This window comes from Gorilla gorilla, chromosome 16 (assembly GCF_029281585.2).
Source record: "Gorilla gorilla gorilla isolate KB3781 chromosome 16, NHGRI_mGorGor1-v2.1_pri, whole genome shotgun sequence".
Classification (NCBI taxonomy): domain Eukaryota; kingdom Metazoa; phylum Chordata; class Mammalia; order Primates; family Hominidae; genus Gorilla; species Gorilla gorilla.
In genome coordinates, this window is record NC_073240.2 from 51635608 (window position 1) to 51649465 (window position 13858).

Here is a 13858-nt window from a genome sequence, read left to right on the forward strand (position 1 = left end):
AAGAGAATGAACACTCAAGAAAAAAGAAAGGGATGAGTCATGGAATACTTTTGGAATATGAAAACAGAAATAGTTTACCTCCTCTACAGTTTTATCTGAGGAGCTTGAAGATGTAGAATATTTAGCTCCCAACTTTAGCTCACTATCCTGGTTTCTACCCCAATGCTAGATTCTGAAACAGTCTTGTGAGAGTAAAAGTCCAGGATGTAATATGGTCTGCTCTGTCCTTATCCAGGCTCAAAGAAAGACATCTTATATGTGTGTGTCAGAAGATTGAGGATTGGTTGGTAATCTTTACACAGGAGCCTAGGTCTGCAAGTGGGCTTATATGGCTCTCTTTAATTACAAAGTAGACTAGGTATTAGCAATTACCCTACTCAAGAAATTCCACTAAAGAGTCTCGTCCTTAACAGGATTGCTGTTCCGTGTAGGCCACTCTTCCTTCTGTGAATCCCAGCCCCAGTCTTCGTGGTGATTGCTCCTCCAGCCCCTTCATCCTTTCAATTTCCACACCTGGTATCTAACAAAAACACACTTCTGAGCTTTTGCAGAGTGCCACTTTATTCCACGGAGGCGGGAAGCTTGTAGATGGGAATGTGTGTTGCTCTAAATTAATTTCCTACACATGTTCCCTCATGTGCACAGAGCATTTGCATTTTAAGCAAATCTTCTCTCTCTCTCTCTCTCTCTCTCTCTCTCTCTCTATATATATATATATATATTTTTTTTTTTTTTTTTTTTTGAGACAGAGTCTCGCTCTGCCACCCAGGCTGGAGTGCAGTGGCACAATCTCAGCTCACTGCAAGCTCCGCCTCCTGGGTTCAAACCATTCTCCTGCCTCAGCCTCCCTAATAGTTGGGACTACAGGCACCCACCACCACGCTTGGCTAATGTTTTGTATTTTTAGTAGAGACAGGGTTTCACTGTGGTAGCCAGGATGGTCTTGATCTCCTGACCTCGTGATCCACCCGCCTCAGCCTCCCAAAGTGCTGGGATTACAGGCGTGAGCCACCGCGCCCGGCCTATCTTTTCTATATTTTATTGGTCACAGTATAATTTTACCTGCAATACAAATATAACAGTGATTACATTTTCTTTCTAGTAATTGGCTGTAGGAATCACATACTCTTATTAAACTCTTCCTGTCAGTTTATACTGCACAATAACTTTAGTTTATCACAGTGCCTACATGCAATGCTACCTGATACCCGCTCCTGGAAAAGAATTTTGTTCTGTTGTGCTTACTTTGCTCTTTTCTGTACAAACTCCCTTTTATGTACTTTTATGATTTATTGGCATTATGCAGCCCTCTATCCTCCTTTCCCGACCAGGCTCAGAAACTTGGGAGTGATGTGCGTTCTCTCCCTTTCTAGTTGACTCTTTCCTGGCTCCTTTACTCTTCCTTCTCCCCATCTCCTGCTTTCCTGTCACTGGCTTCTCCAATCTGCTTTTTCCTCTTGCTCCCCCTTTGCCCAGTCTTATAGCACCCTGTAAGAAATGTGTTTTGCCGAAGGAAGGTCTCTGTACACTGTTATTACTTTCTTCTTTGGCTGTGTTTTTAGTTTTTGTGTCATTTCTGGGAACTCTGCTACAATAACATTCCATGAAGGAAAGCTGAACACTAGGGAAATGAGAGAGGAAGCCGGGGAAAGAAAGAGCAGAGGGAAGATGGAGAGGGGCTCAGGGAGGACCCCAAACAAGTTAACATGAGGCATCTTGGAGTGAACTCTACAAATAAATACACTTTTTACAATGTTCTACTGTTTACAAAGTAGTTTTCATATGTTACCTGATTATCTGGTAACAAATATAGGCATGCTTCTTAACATTTTGCAGATGAAGAGACTGGAGCTATAAATTAAGAATAATATAAACTGTGATGATGCAGCTTATGAAAGCAGAGTTGGGATTTGAGGCTTCTGACTTCAGCTCTCTTTCTCTTCCCACTATTCCACAATGCCAGGAAGATGAAGGAGTTGAACTCAGGGAGAATTCAAGTCACCTTTCACAAGGCTATGTTTTCCATAGGTTCAAAAAACCAAAAAATCCAGACTTATGCTCTAGTTTATCATGATTAATTTTTCTTGTGGTAAGAAAATAATTTAACCATTAGGTTTGTTTGTTGTAGCAATAAGAAATGAATTACTTTCCAAACTGGGAATATCCCTTTGTAGCCAATGAAAGAATGAGTATAAGTGTGGAGGAGTAAATCTGCATAAAGATAAATATAAGATAACTTTAGAAAATTCTTGAGACATTGACAGAGTTTTGGACCTAATTTCTAAATGGGCAGAAAGCTCTCTTTTAGAACAGCTTCTCTGCAATCCTGTGTAGAAGTGGGAAGATGAACATGGAGACTATTCAAGGCAGGGATGGTGGACTTAGTGGGTCATTTTCACTTTTTTGAGTTTCAAAATCTTACAAATTATATTATTTTTGGCTCTTTCTGTGTCTGTGAGAACTGCTCTTTCTACCTTAAATCACCTCCAGAATCACCAGGGCAAACAAGAAGCTTATTTGAACTTCAGGTCTCTAGAAAACAGACTGCTGTGTCATTGCACTTGGAAAGCAATCATTTAAAGATAGTTTTCAGGCAGGTGAAAGACCAGCACAACAAACTGATAAAACTGCCTCTGTCATTTGATCTCCTGCAGCCATTCTGGAGAGAAGACATTCCTATTAGGAACCTGAGCAAGAAGCTCTGGTCAGGAGACTTCTATTTTATTAGGATCCTGCCCCAAGTTAGAGGTCAAGTTACAACTCCCCTCAAAATTACTCTGTAATAGGCTGCATTACATAGAAAATTCCAACAAAGCACCAGAATGTCTGAGTTAAGAGAGCTCTTTGTAAATTAAGAAGAAAAATAAAGTTCAGCAGCATAATCCTATTTCTAAGCCAAATCTGGATAATACTAAAGGACTTCCAAAAAACACCATTTAACTATTTGCGAGAATTATGAGTTTGCACTCTGAGCGATGTCCCGTCCCCTGCCCCCCAAACCCCAATAGAAGCAAAGCAGCTAGCAACACTCTACCTCATAAGCTTACTATTTAAACTGTGCAAAGGTAATAAAAAAAGTGAGAATAAAGAAGGTGATGTGGGAAGATGGCAAGGAAATGTCCCATTCTTAAACATCTTTTAAAAAAAGAATTGTAATCCCAGCACTTTGGGAGGCCAAGGCAGGCGGACCACGAGTTCAAGAGATAAGACCATCCTGGCCAACATGGTGAAACTCTGTCTCTACTAAAAATACAAAAATTAGCTGGGCATGGTGGTGTGCACCTGTAGTCCCAGCTACTTGGGAGGCTGAGGCAGGAGAATCACTTGAACCCGGGAGGCAGAGGTTGCAGTGAGCCGAGATCACACCACTGCACTCCAGCTTGGCAACAGAGTGAGACTCTATCAAAAAAAGAAAAAAAAAAAAAAAAAAAGAAGTGTAATGCCAAGATTTGCTCAAAGAATTTCCTGAATTCCATGGGGACCTAGAGTCCATTGACCCTGACACCTTCCACTACCCCTCATGGCCATTGTGTCCTCAATGCCCCTCCTTAGCCAGCTTCCATTTGCAGTCCTTGCATACAACCAACTTATTTGCCTCTCTCTCCTTTCAGAGTACAGTATGTGCCTGGCAATATCCTAGGTATGGTTAAAACCAATTCTCTGCCTAGTTTGTGCTTAAAAGTGTTGGGGGAAAACATGCAACCATGCTGACCAGACACACTTGAAATTCATGATCATTCATGATTATGGGCATCTTGTGGCCCTCCATGCTGCCTGGCTGTTCTTTTTTTTTTTTTTTTTTGAGGCAGAGTCTCGCTCTGTTGCCCAGGCTGGAGTGCCCTGGCATGATCTCTCTTGGCTCATTGCTACCTCCTCCTCCCGGGTTCAAGCAATTCTCCTGTCTCAGCCTCCCAAGTAGCTGGGACTTTACAGGCACTCGCTACCATGCCTGGCTAATATTTCTATTTTTAGTAAAGATGGGGTTTTGCCATGTTGGTCAGGCTGGTCTCCAACTTCTGACCTCAGGTGATCCACCTGCCTCAGCCTCCCAAAGTGCTGGGATTACAGGCGTGAGCCACTACACCCGGCCACACTGCTTGGCTGTTCTATCACATTGCACACGCCCCTAGATGGCTCGTCATACCTGTTCCCTCTTTTTACTCTCAGTGGGTCACCTTGCTTAACTGTTTTCTTAAAAATTTCTATGTACTCCTATTACCCCAATTCCCACAGGACTTACATCAGTTTAGACCTTGGAAGATGGCACCCAGCACTGGCTACATGCTCCTACTCTAGTTGTCATTTACCTTAAGGGCAGCATATTTATTGAAGGTTGAAACAATAAGATAGCACTGTCCTAGGCATGTTCCCTAGCAGCAGTGTCCTTCTGCCTCGTGTTGCTGTGCCTCTATTGCTTGAAACGTCAGTAAGTGAATGCAAGCCTGTTTAACCCAGGGTCCTGAGCATGTGTCCCCTGCCCACACTTCTGCTGAACTACAGTTCACATGTCTCACTGGGACAGTCTGGGAGGATGCTAGCTGTACAGACTGCTGTTGCTTCTCACTGCTGTTATTCCATCGAGCCGTCACCCAGAGACCTGCCCAAAGTTTGCAGGTGCATGTCCAGGGGTAAGGTGGGACCACACAGTTCAGCACCTCAGTAGGACTGTCCCCCACTGAGTCCTGCCCTGCTTTCTGCCACCTCCCCTGATGTCTGCCAGAAGAAGAGGCCATGCAAGAACTTAGGAAAAAAAACAGTGGGCACATTCATAATGGCTACCATTTACCAAGTATCTGTTGTGTGCCAGGTGCCTTACATGCATTCATTCACCTAATTCTAACAACTGTACTCCAAGGTGTCATTATTCTCATTTTATTAATGAGAAAACTGAGGCTTAGATTATGTAATATGCAGAAGCCTCACTGCTAATAAAGGGTAGAGTCTGCAACCGGACCCAAGTCTGCCTGAGTTCAAAGCCTATGTTCTTTTCACGACACTACTGCCTATTCATTTATGTCAAAATGAGAGCTTAGAGTTCACTGGAGACCATCAGTATGGGTCTCCAGGTTTCTTAGAATGCTGTGTGCTACCCAAATATTTTATTTTGTTCTGTTAAGTGAAACAATTTTTATTAATACTTGCAATTATATAAAATCAAAGCATGAACATGACCTGATAAACTTTGTATTTATTTTCATTTCGACTTGGACATCTAATAGGCATCTGAAACTTAACACATACAAAACCAAATTCCTGAAGACCAACTCCCCGCTAAATGTAGCTCATGTGGTCTTCCCCAGCTTAATAAATGGCAACTCCACTATTCTAATTGCCCTGGCAAAAAAAACCTTGGTGCCATCTTTAATTCTCTTTCTGTCATAGAACATCAGAAAATCTTGAGGACTCTACCTTTAAAATATATTAGAATATATTTTCTATTGCTGTTACTACCCTGCTCCAAGCTTCATTTTCTATTGGCCTGGATGATGGCAATAACTTGTTTCCTACCTCTTTGTCTCCTGACAGCCTTCACTCAACATTATGATCCAGAGTAAGCCTTTAAGACAGAAGTCAGCCTTCCCCACTCCCACGGCTTCACATGACTAGCCTAAAAAACAAAGATAGAAGTCAGGTCGTATCATCCTTCTGCTCAATATCACGGATTGGCTTCTCGTATCACTCCAAATAAAATTTCAAGTCCTTAAAAAGCTTATAAGGCTATATATCATCTAACCCCTCCTTCCCTATCTGAATGACTTCTACTTCTGTCCACCAATCTCACTCTGTCCACACTGGTCTCCTTGTTTTCAGAAACATATTACGACTATTTCTGCCTCAGGACATTGTGTTTGCTGTTCACCCTGCTAGAGATCTCTTCTAGATACCCACATGGCTTCTCCCTGGCTTCCCTTCTATCTCCGCTCAAATATCACTTTATCAGTGAGGCCATCCCTTTAATAACTGTGGTAGCTAGTGTCCAAAAATGGCCCCCTAATGAGCCACATCTTCCAATATTCTCAGCCTCATAGAGTCCTCTCTCCTTGAATCTAGTGATCCCTGTGACTTGTTTAGACCAATAGAATGTAGTGGAGGTGATGCTTGCCTGACTTCCAAGGCTACATCATAAGAAGCCTTGCAGTTTTCACCTGGAGTTTTTGGAATATTTGCTTCAGGAGAAGCCACCAGCATGGGAGAAGCCTGACTACTCAATCCCACCATGTTGTGAGAAAGCCCAAGATAGCCACATAGAAAGGTCATGTGCAGACAGAGTGATGCCTGGCCAGACCCCAGTTGTTCCAGCCTTCCCAGCTGACGGGCCAGCCATGTGAATGAAAAAGCCGTTTGGAATGTCCAGCCCATTCAATTATTCAGATAACCCTGGCCCGATTTGCCATATGACCGCAAATGTTTAAAGATCCCAGGGAACCTACCAGATCATACATTTTTTTCTTAAAGTTTTTTTTTTTGTTTTTTTTTTTAATTTTAGAGACAGGGTCTCACTCTGTCACGCAGGCTGGAGTGCAGTGGCACAGTCATAGCTCACTGTAAACTCAAACTCCTGGGCTCGAGCAATCTTCCTGCCTCAGCCTGCTGACTAGCTGAGACTATAGGTGCATGCCACCACACCCAGCTAATATTTTTTAACCAATAGGATTTAGGGTGTTTTGTTTTGTGGCAATGGATATCTGAAACAGAAATCAATATGTTACACCCCTTCCCACAAATATAATGACACTCCATATCCTCCTTAACTTGCTGTATTTTTCTCTTGTTGCATTTACCACCTGGCTTACTGTGTATCTACCTATTTGTTATTGTCTCCCTATCCCTGCTGGAACACAAACTCTGGGAAGGCAGAGACTTTGTCTTATTCATTACTGTATCTGAGCACCTGGAATAGTGTCTAAGATAGGCCCTCAATACATATTTGTTAAATGAAGGCATATATTTAATTTAATTTGATAAGTTTGCTTTTTGTAGACATAGCAAGTCCATAAAAAGAAAAGACAAATTAATTTAAATTGCCCATGCCGACAGCCTTCCCTCTTACGGACACAATATCTGGAGATGTCTAAAATACTGCGATCTTTGCCTTTCCACTGAAGCATACCTTCCAAGGGGAAAGGAGTAAGATTCTGCTCCTTTAATACATACTGACCTCAGGAGAAAGGGACTAGAAATGTATGGACTGAATGTCTGTGTGCCTTGCAAATTCATATGGTGAAATCCTAAACCCCAATATGATGGTATTAAGAAGTGAGACCTTTGGAGGTGATTAGGTCAGGAGGGTGAAGCCTTCAGGAATGGGATTAGTGCCCTTATAAAAGAGACTTCAGAGAATTCTCTAGCCCTCTTTATGCCATGTAAGGACACAGTGAGAAGATGGCCATCTATGAACCAGGAAACAGGCCCTCACCAGATATCATATCTTCCAGCACTTTGATCTTAGACTTCCTAGCCTCCAGAACTACAAGAAATAAATGTTTGCTGTTTAAGCCATCCAGTCTATGATATTCTGGTATAGTAGCCTGAACTAAGACAAGAAAAAAACCAGGTGTCAGGCAGATTCCAGGAGAACATCCCTTAAACATAACCCAAATGGAGATGACTATCAGAATCATCAAACCCTGTTGAGGAGCTCTTGTCAGTAGATCTGTGCTACACAGTGTCACCTCTCCCTTCGCTCACTTCTGGAAGGACTCAATAATTCCTCCTCATTCCACAAGCACTTTTTGAATGCCTAGTCACTCTCTTATGATAAAATATCCATTCCCTCCTTTCACAAAATTAGTCAGAATAAAGAAAAACCATTGGGTTGAAAAACTTTGAATAGAATGTTTAAAGTGATTTAGAAGTTTGGACACAAGAATTTTGTTTGCGTTAAAATAGTTCAAGATCTCATCTCAACCACTTCGTGGGAAAATTGCTAGCATAGAGATGCTTCAGCTATTAGCTTTGTTGACCTTTTTGTTTTGGCACTTCTGGAAAATGGAGGAAGGGGCTGAAGCTCATATATTCTTGGAGAAATAAGGCAAACAGCACAGCTCAGGTACGGGCTGGTGATGTGGCATTTTGTGTCAAGTAAGGAACACCCTGCCATCTCCTGGGCCTCAGCTTCAGATTTCTGGACAGCACCTTCTCAGGCAAGAATATATATTTTCCCATGCGCAGGCAAGAAGGCTGCCCAATCCATTTAGATTCATATGGAAAGAAAAGAGACACTGCCTCAAACTCAAAAGCAACAAAGCAGGCAGAGATGAAGTACAAGCTCAGAAACTCACAATAATTGCTTTACTAACCAGAATATCTAGTTAGCTTCTCTGCTGGAAATATCTGCAGTTAGGTTTTCTCAAAGTGCTCTTCATGATCCAGATTAGCTACAAGTTTTACTTTTTGTAAAGGGCCCAGTTGGGTATTTTTTCCAGAAAAAGGGTGAATGCAATGAATAGTCAAGTTTTTACCTTTCTCTAGACTGAAAAATTCTAGCTTTAAAATAATAGCTTTTCTAGATTATTTCAATACCCTGCCCTCCCCCTTCCTTTAAAAAATAAATCTTATAGGTTAAGTTTGGGCATCTGGTTGAAAAAACCCCATTTAAAAGTTTAGAAAATTGAGAGTTAGAGAGACTTAAGATCAGCTAGTACATGAGCCAAATTTTCAGATACAAAATCTATGTGTTCTCCATAGTGGAACACTGTAAAATTAAACTACCACACACTCACAAAGCTTTGTTTTTTTTTTTTTTTTTTTTTTTTGAGCAGAGTCCTGCTCTTTCACCCAGGCTAGATAGTGGCACGATCTTGGCTCACTGCAACCTCTGCCTCCTGAGTTCAAGCGATTTTCCTGCCTCAGCCTCCCAAGTAGCTGGGATTACAGGCGCACGCCACCACTCCCAGCTAATTTTTGTATTTTTAGTAGAGACAGGGTTTCTCCATGTTGCCCAGGCTGGTCTTGAACTCCTGACCTCAGGCGATCCACCCGCCTTGGCCTCCCAAAGTGCTGGGATTACAGGCGTGAACCACTGCGCCTTGCCTCACAAAGCTTCGAAAAACATTCCTTAATAAGGCCTCAAGGATGAACATGTCCTTGTGTATTTTTTTTCTGTGAAAATGAAACTAGTCTCAAATCTCCATGCAACTGTAGCTGGAAAAATAAATATTGATCTAGTTTCCTCCTATAATTCTGAATTTTAGTTCATAGGAGCTTAGAGTTAGAGGCAAACTTTAGACATTATTTAGTCCTAATCCATCACAAATTGTAAGAAAAAACTCAAAATAGCTTTATTTAAAACAAAAGTATCTTTAGGTATAATGCTATTTTCACATGATTGATAAATTTATTAGGATGAAAATCATATTAGAATAAAATATCTTTGAGGCTACAACTCGTCCTTTTTATGTGAATAGCAAAATTAAAGTTTTAAAATATATGCTAGGATGAAGATGAAAAATGTTATTTTCGGAAGACTGGAAAGTACAATGAAGGTTTGGCTTTCATACAAGGTTTGGATTTGTTTTTTAGATTCTTCCCAGTAATTAGATTTAGGGTTTAGAGTATCTCATGTGACTCTCTTATAAAAACAGACATTTTAACCAAGCACTGACATGCAAAATAAAAACAAAAACCTTTTTCCTTCAGGGACTAGCCCAGCTACAGTTGGAAGTTCAGAAATGCATCTAAACATACATAGTAATTAACTCTAGCTTCCAACAAACTTAAAGTTAAATTTTAATTACTTTTTACGGCTGGGTAATAAATTGTATGTAAATGAGTCATGGATGGAGACCTTAGTATATATAAAATGTCAAAAACCAGTACTGACTGATATACTGAAAAGAAAAGAGGCCTTGAAAATTTGTATTCTAAATCTAACTCAGCCACAATAGCTCCTTAACCAAATCATTCAGCTTTTCTGGGCCTCGGTTTCCTCATTTGTAAAATATGATAGTTACATTTGGTAATTATAATTAATGTTTGTGTGGTGTTTATGTCTCTAAAGCTCTTTCCTGTGTATGATCTCACTTCATTCCTATAATTCTTGGAAGTAAGAAGTACAGATACTTTTAGTATACAGATGAAGAAACAGCCTCATAAAGGCTAAAATATATGATCAAAGGCACACAGTTTGTAAATGGATTCAGACTCAGATGTTCAGACACAATTTTGTGTAGGTAGACACTATACCTACCACCTCTAAAAGTCTGATATAATAGAGTTGTGTTTAGTCATTACTCAATTATAACTAGACTTTTAAAGTACCTTAAACACTATTCAACAGGTACACCATGTTCTTTTAGCCTGCAGGACTGAATGCTCTTATGGTTTCCCTGCAGGAGGATCCAATTAAGTGCTAAGTTAATAGCCAACTTTATAGCCAAGCTAATAGAAAAGCCACATTACACTGGCTCCGTCTTGTCAAACCAATCACTTTTAAGACTTTGTGCTGATTTATGTCCCTGATATTCACTGTAATCTCTGGGTTACTGTAAAAATGCATTCTTCCATTGCTCAGTTACTAAGATGTGTTAAGAGTCACAACAGTAGCCAGAACACCAATAAGTAAATAATGTAAAGAGTATTCAAGTAGTTTAAGAAATGATGTTAGTTATGTGTCTCCATGCTCTCGCCCCAGATATTTAACCCCAGGCATTTGGTAAATCATAACAAGCCATTATTTTCGCAGTTCTTGATTTCCACTTGAAGTCAAGCCAAATATTATGTTCATTTACATTTGCGTGGCATACTTTTGTATCTTTCAAAGTGCCTTCACATTCATTATTTCATTTTATCTATATACAATGCTAACATGTAGTTGAAATTGTTCTCTGCGGTTGCCAAAATAGCTATTTCTTTATTTACGTTTTGCTTTTCTGTCTGTTTTTATCCCATCCAGGCATTTAAAATGCTAAAGAATGAACAAAACTGCAGTGTCACAGAACTTCCATGAAGACAATAGAAGGATGAATAGTAAAGTGTGCTAATCCCACCTAAAGTTAGTAGGGCCCAAAACCAAGAGAAGCAATGATAATAAAATAAAGTAACATGTTTCAAAAGTGATAAATCAACCTAAAAAATATAACCTAGGTTCAATCTTCAAATGTGTAATTTCAAAGAATGAGAGAAAATTGGTAGGAATTGGTGAGAATACCTTTGTAGCAGAAATGCCAATAACACTTAAGGATTTAGAAGGAGGTCTAAATAAATTTAATTATTTTTAAAAGATAAAAAGAAATAATTGAACACAACTTTACTAAAGGCCATGAATATTCATAGTAAGAGAAGAAGATACCGAGTGAGATTTGTCGATGTTTTGTCGATGAAAAGAGTTAAACTCTGTAAAATACTTGAAGAAATTTATTCTGAGCCAAATATAAGTGACCATGGCCTGTGACGCAGCCCTCAGGAGGTCCTGGGAACATGTGCCCAAGGTGATTGGGGTACAGCTTGGTTTTATATATTTTAGGGAGGCATGAGACATCAATCAAATACATTTAAAAGCTGGGCACGGTGGTTCACGCCTGTAATCCCAGCACTTTGGGAGGCTGAGGTGGGCGGATCACTTGAGGTCAAGAGTTTGAGACCAGCCTGACCAACATGGTAAAACCCCATCTCTACTAAAATACAAAAATTAGCTGGGCATGGTGGTGCGCACCTGAAATCCCAGCTACTTGGGAGGCTGAGGCAGGAGAATCACTTGAATCCAGGAGGTGGAGGTTGCAGTGAGCCAAGATCGTGCCACTGCACTCCAGCCTGGGTGACAGTGTGAGACTTCATCTCAAACAAACAAACAAACAAACAACCCAGATACATTTAAGAAATACATTGGTTTGGTTCAGAAAGGTGGGATAACTCAAAGCGGGGGTTTCCAGGCTATAGGTAAATTTAAACATTTTCTGGTTGATGACTGAGTTTATCTGAAGACCTAGGATCAGTGGAAAGGAATGTTCAGGTTAAGATAAAGGATTGTGGAGACTAAGTTTTATTATGCAGAGGAATCTCTCAGATAGCAGAGTTCAGAGAGAAAGCAGGTTGTAAAATGTTTCTTATTGGACCTAAAAGGGTGCCTGGCTCTTAGTTGATTATCTCCTGGATCTGGAAAGGAAGGAAGGAAAACAAAAGGGAAAGGGGATTCTCTATAGAATGTGGATTTTTTCCACAAGACACTTTGCAGGGCAATTTCAAGGTATGGCAAGGAAATATATTTTGGGATCAAGTATTTTTTCCTTGTCTCATAACGTTATGCCAGAGTCAGATTGAAAAGTAAGTCGTGATATACAGGGTCAGATAAAACCCATCTGATGAGAATTTATGGTTTGTAGGGCATGACTCCCTGGACCCCTTAGGTAGGAATTTGGGCAAAATGAAAAACAGAGCTTAGTCCTCCATCCCCCTTCTTGGCCAAAAAGCATTCCACAAAATGCATATGCAGGCCAACAAACAGCAACAGGTCCCACAGTGCTAGGAACGCTCATTCCTAGAGTAGTCTGGTTGGGTGATAATAATTTTAAGTATTTGCAATTTGGATCATGGGGGGAGGAAATGGTCTGACCTGGTGTAATAACCAGTAGTTTAAGGGGTGAGATGGAGTCAGACCTAGGGTTTAGTATAAAAAAATCCCAGATCATATCTATTTTGTGAGCTATCATGATCTGGGTCTTTAATTGTGCCTTGTTCATTTTGCTGTAACTGGCATAACATTTACAAGAGATATATAATGCTAATAGAGTGACAAATACCAAGATAAATACCGAGACGAATACCAAAATACCCAAGATAGCAAAGATTAGGCATCCAAGAAGGTTACAGGTAGAGTCAGAGGGCAGTAAACAACCTAACCAGCAAAAAAAAACACTGCATGCATCATCATATTCTTTGATCAGACTCACAATGTGTTTACCCTCCTTATCAAGGGTCATTTGAACCTTATGATAAATCTTATTTGAGGATTGTAGGACTGACACTAAATCAGAATCTAATAAATTTAGTCTCTCTTCCGGCCAATTTATCTCCATGGGTATAACATCCTGAGGAGGGTATAAATCAAATGCAAGGAATGCCTGGCCCTCAATGTCTAAATTGTTACAGGACTTATTAACAGTGGACAAATCTATTTTTCCCACCACCTTTGTATTGCACCATATACTGGTATTTGGGAGAGAAAAGAAGGTTTTGTTACAGGAGAAGTCATGTAATTCTACAGTGTCATTTTGTTGTCCCTCCCAACAGAAATGGCCCTTCCTTATATACCAGATGCTATGTTCCATGGGGGTGGATATTAGAGGCCAAGTTTAGGAAAATCAGGGTTCCAAGTGGTTTGAGGCCATAGCCATTCTCCTTTTCTCTTTTCATAATCTGAAAGGGAGATGGAATACCATGTGTTATTATCAGCTAAAATAGCCCACCTATTTCCCAGGGGTAGTACCTTTGAGCCTCATTTAACTTCGGTGCCTGTGCTCTGAGAATACAATGTTTAAGATCACACTTAACGTCCAAAAATCTCCATAAGTTTGGAGGACCACATATTTTCCACAGGTGTTTGGATTGTGCCTCAGTACTGAGGATTGTAGACCATTGCTTCATATCCACCTCTGATTCCATTTGTAATAAAATAGACATGAGCCCCTATCAGGTAAGAGTGCTTGTTCCCATCTTTGGATTTGGGAGTATGTTTTCATGGTTTGTCTGGTTTCTTCTATACATTTGATGAGTGCTGCATTATCTTTTAAAGCAGCTTCCCATCCTTTTCCCTCTTCCTGGAATAGCATTCCTTCAATGTGGCCTATTTTTGATAGGGATTTTTTTTTCTAAAGAATGTCTCTCTTCATTAGCCATGAACTCAGCTTGCCCCAGTATGCCT

General features: G+C 40.3%; 1 long non-coding RNA gene across 2 annotated transcripts in view; it reads left to right on the forward strand.

The window, feature by feature from the left end:
- Positions 1-11061, forward strand: part of LOC129526966 (uncharacterized) — a 51979-nt gene extending 40918 nt beyond the window's left edge. For both annotated transcript variants that reach the window (XR_008671790.2, XR_008671789.2), the window contains one exon: positions 10895-11061. This is a non-coding gene — a long non-coding RNA (uncharacterized lncRNA). The remainder of the gene's footprint in view (positions 1-10894) is intronic.
- Positions 11062-13858: the final 2797 nt, after the last annotated feature.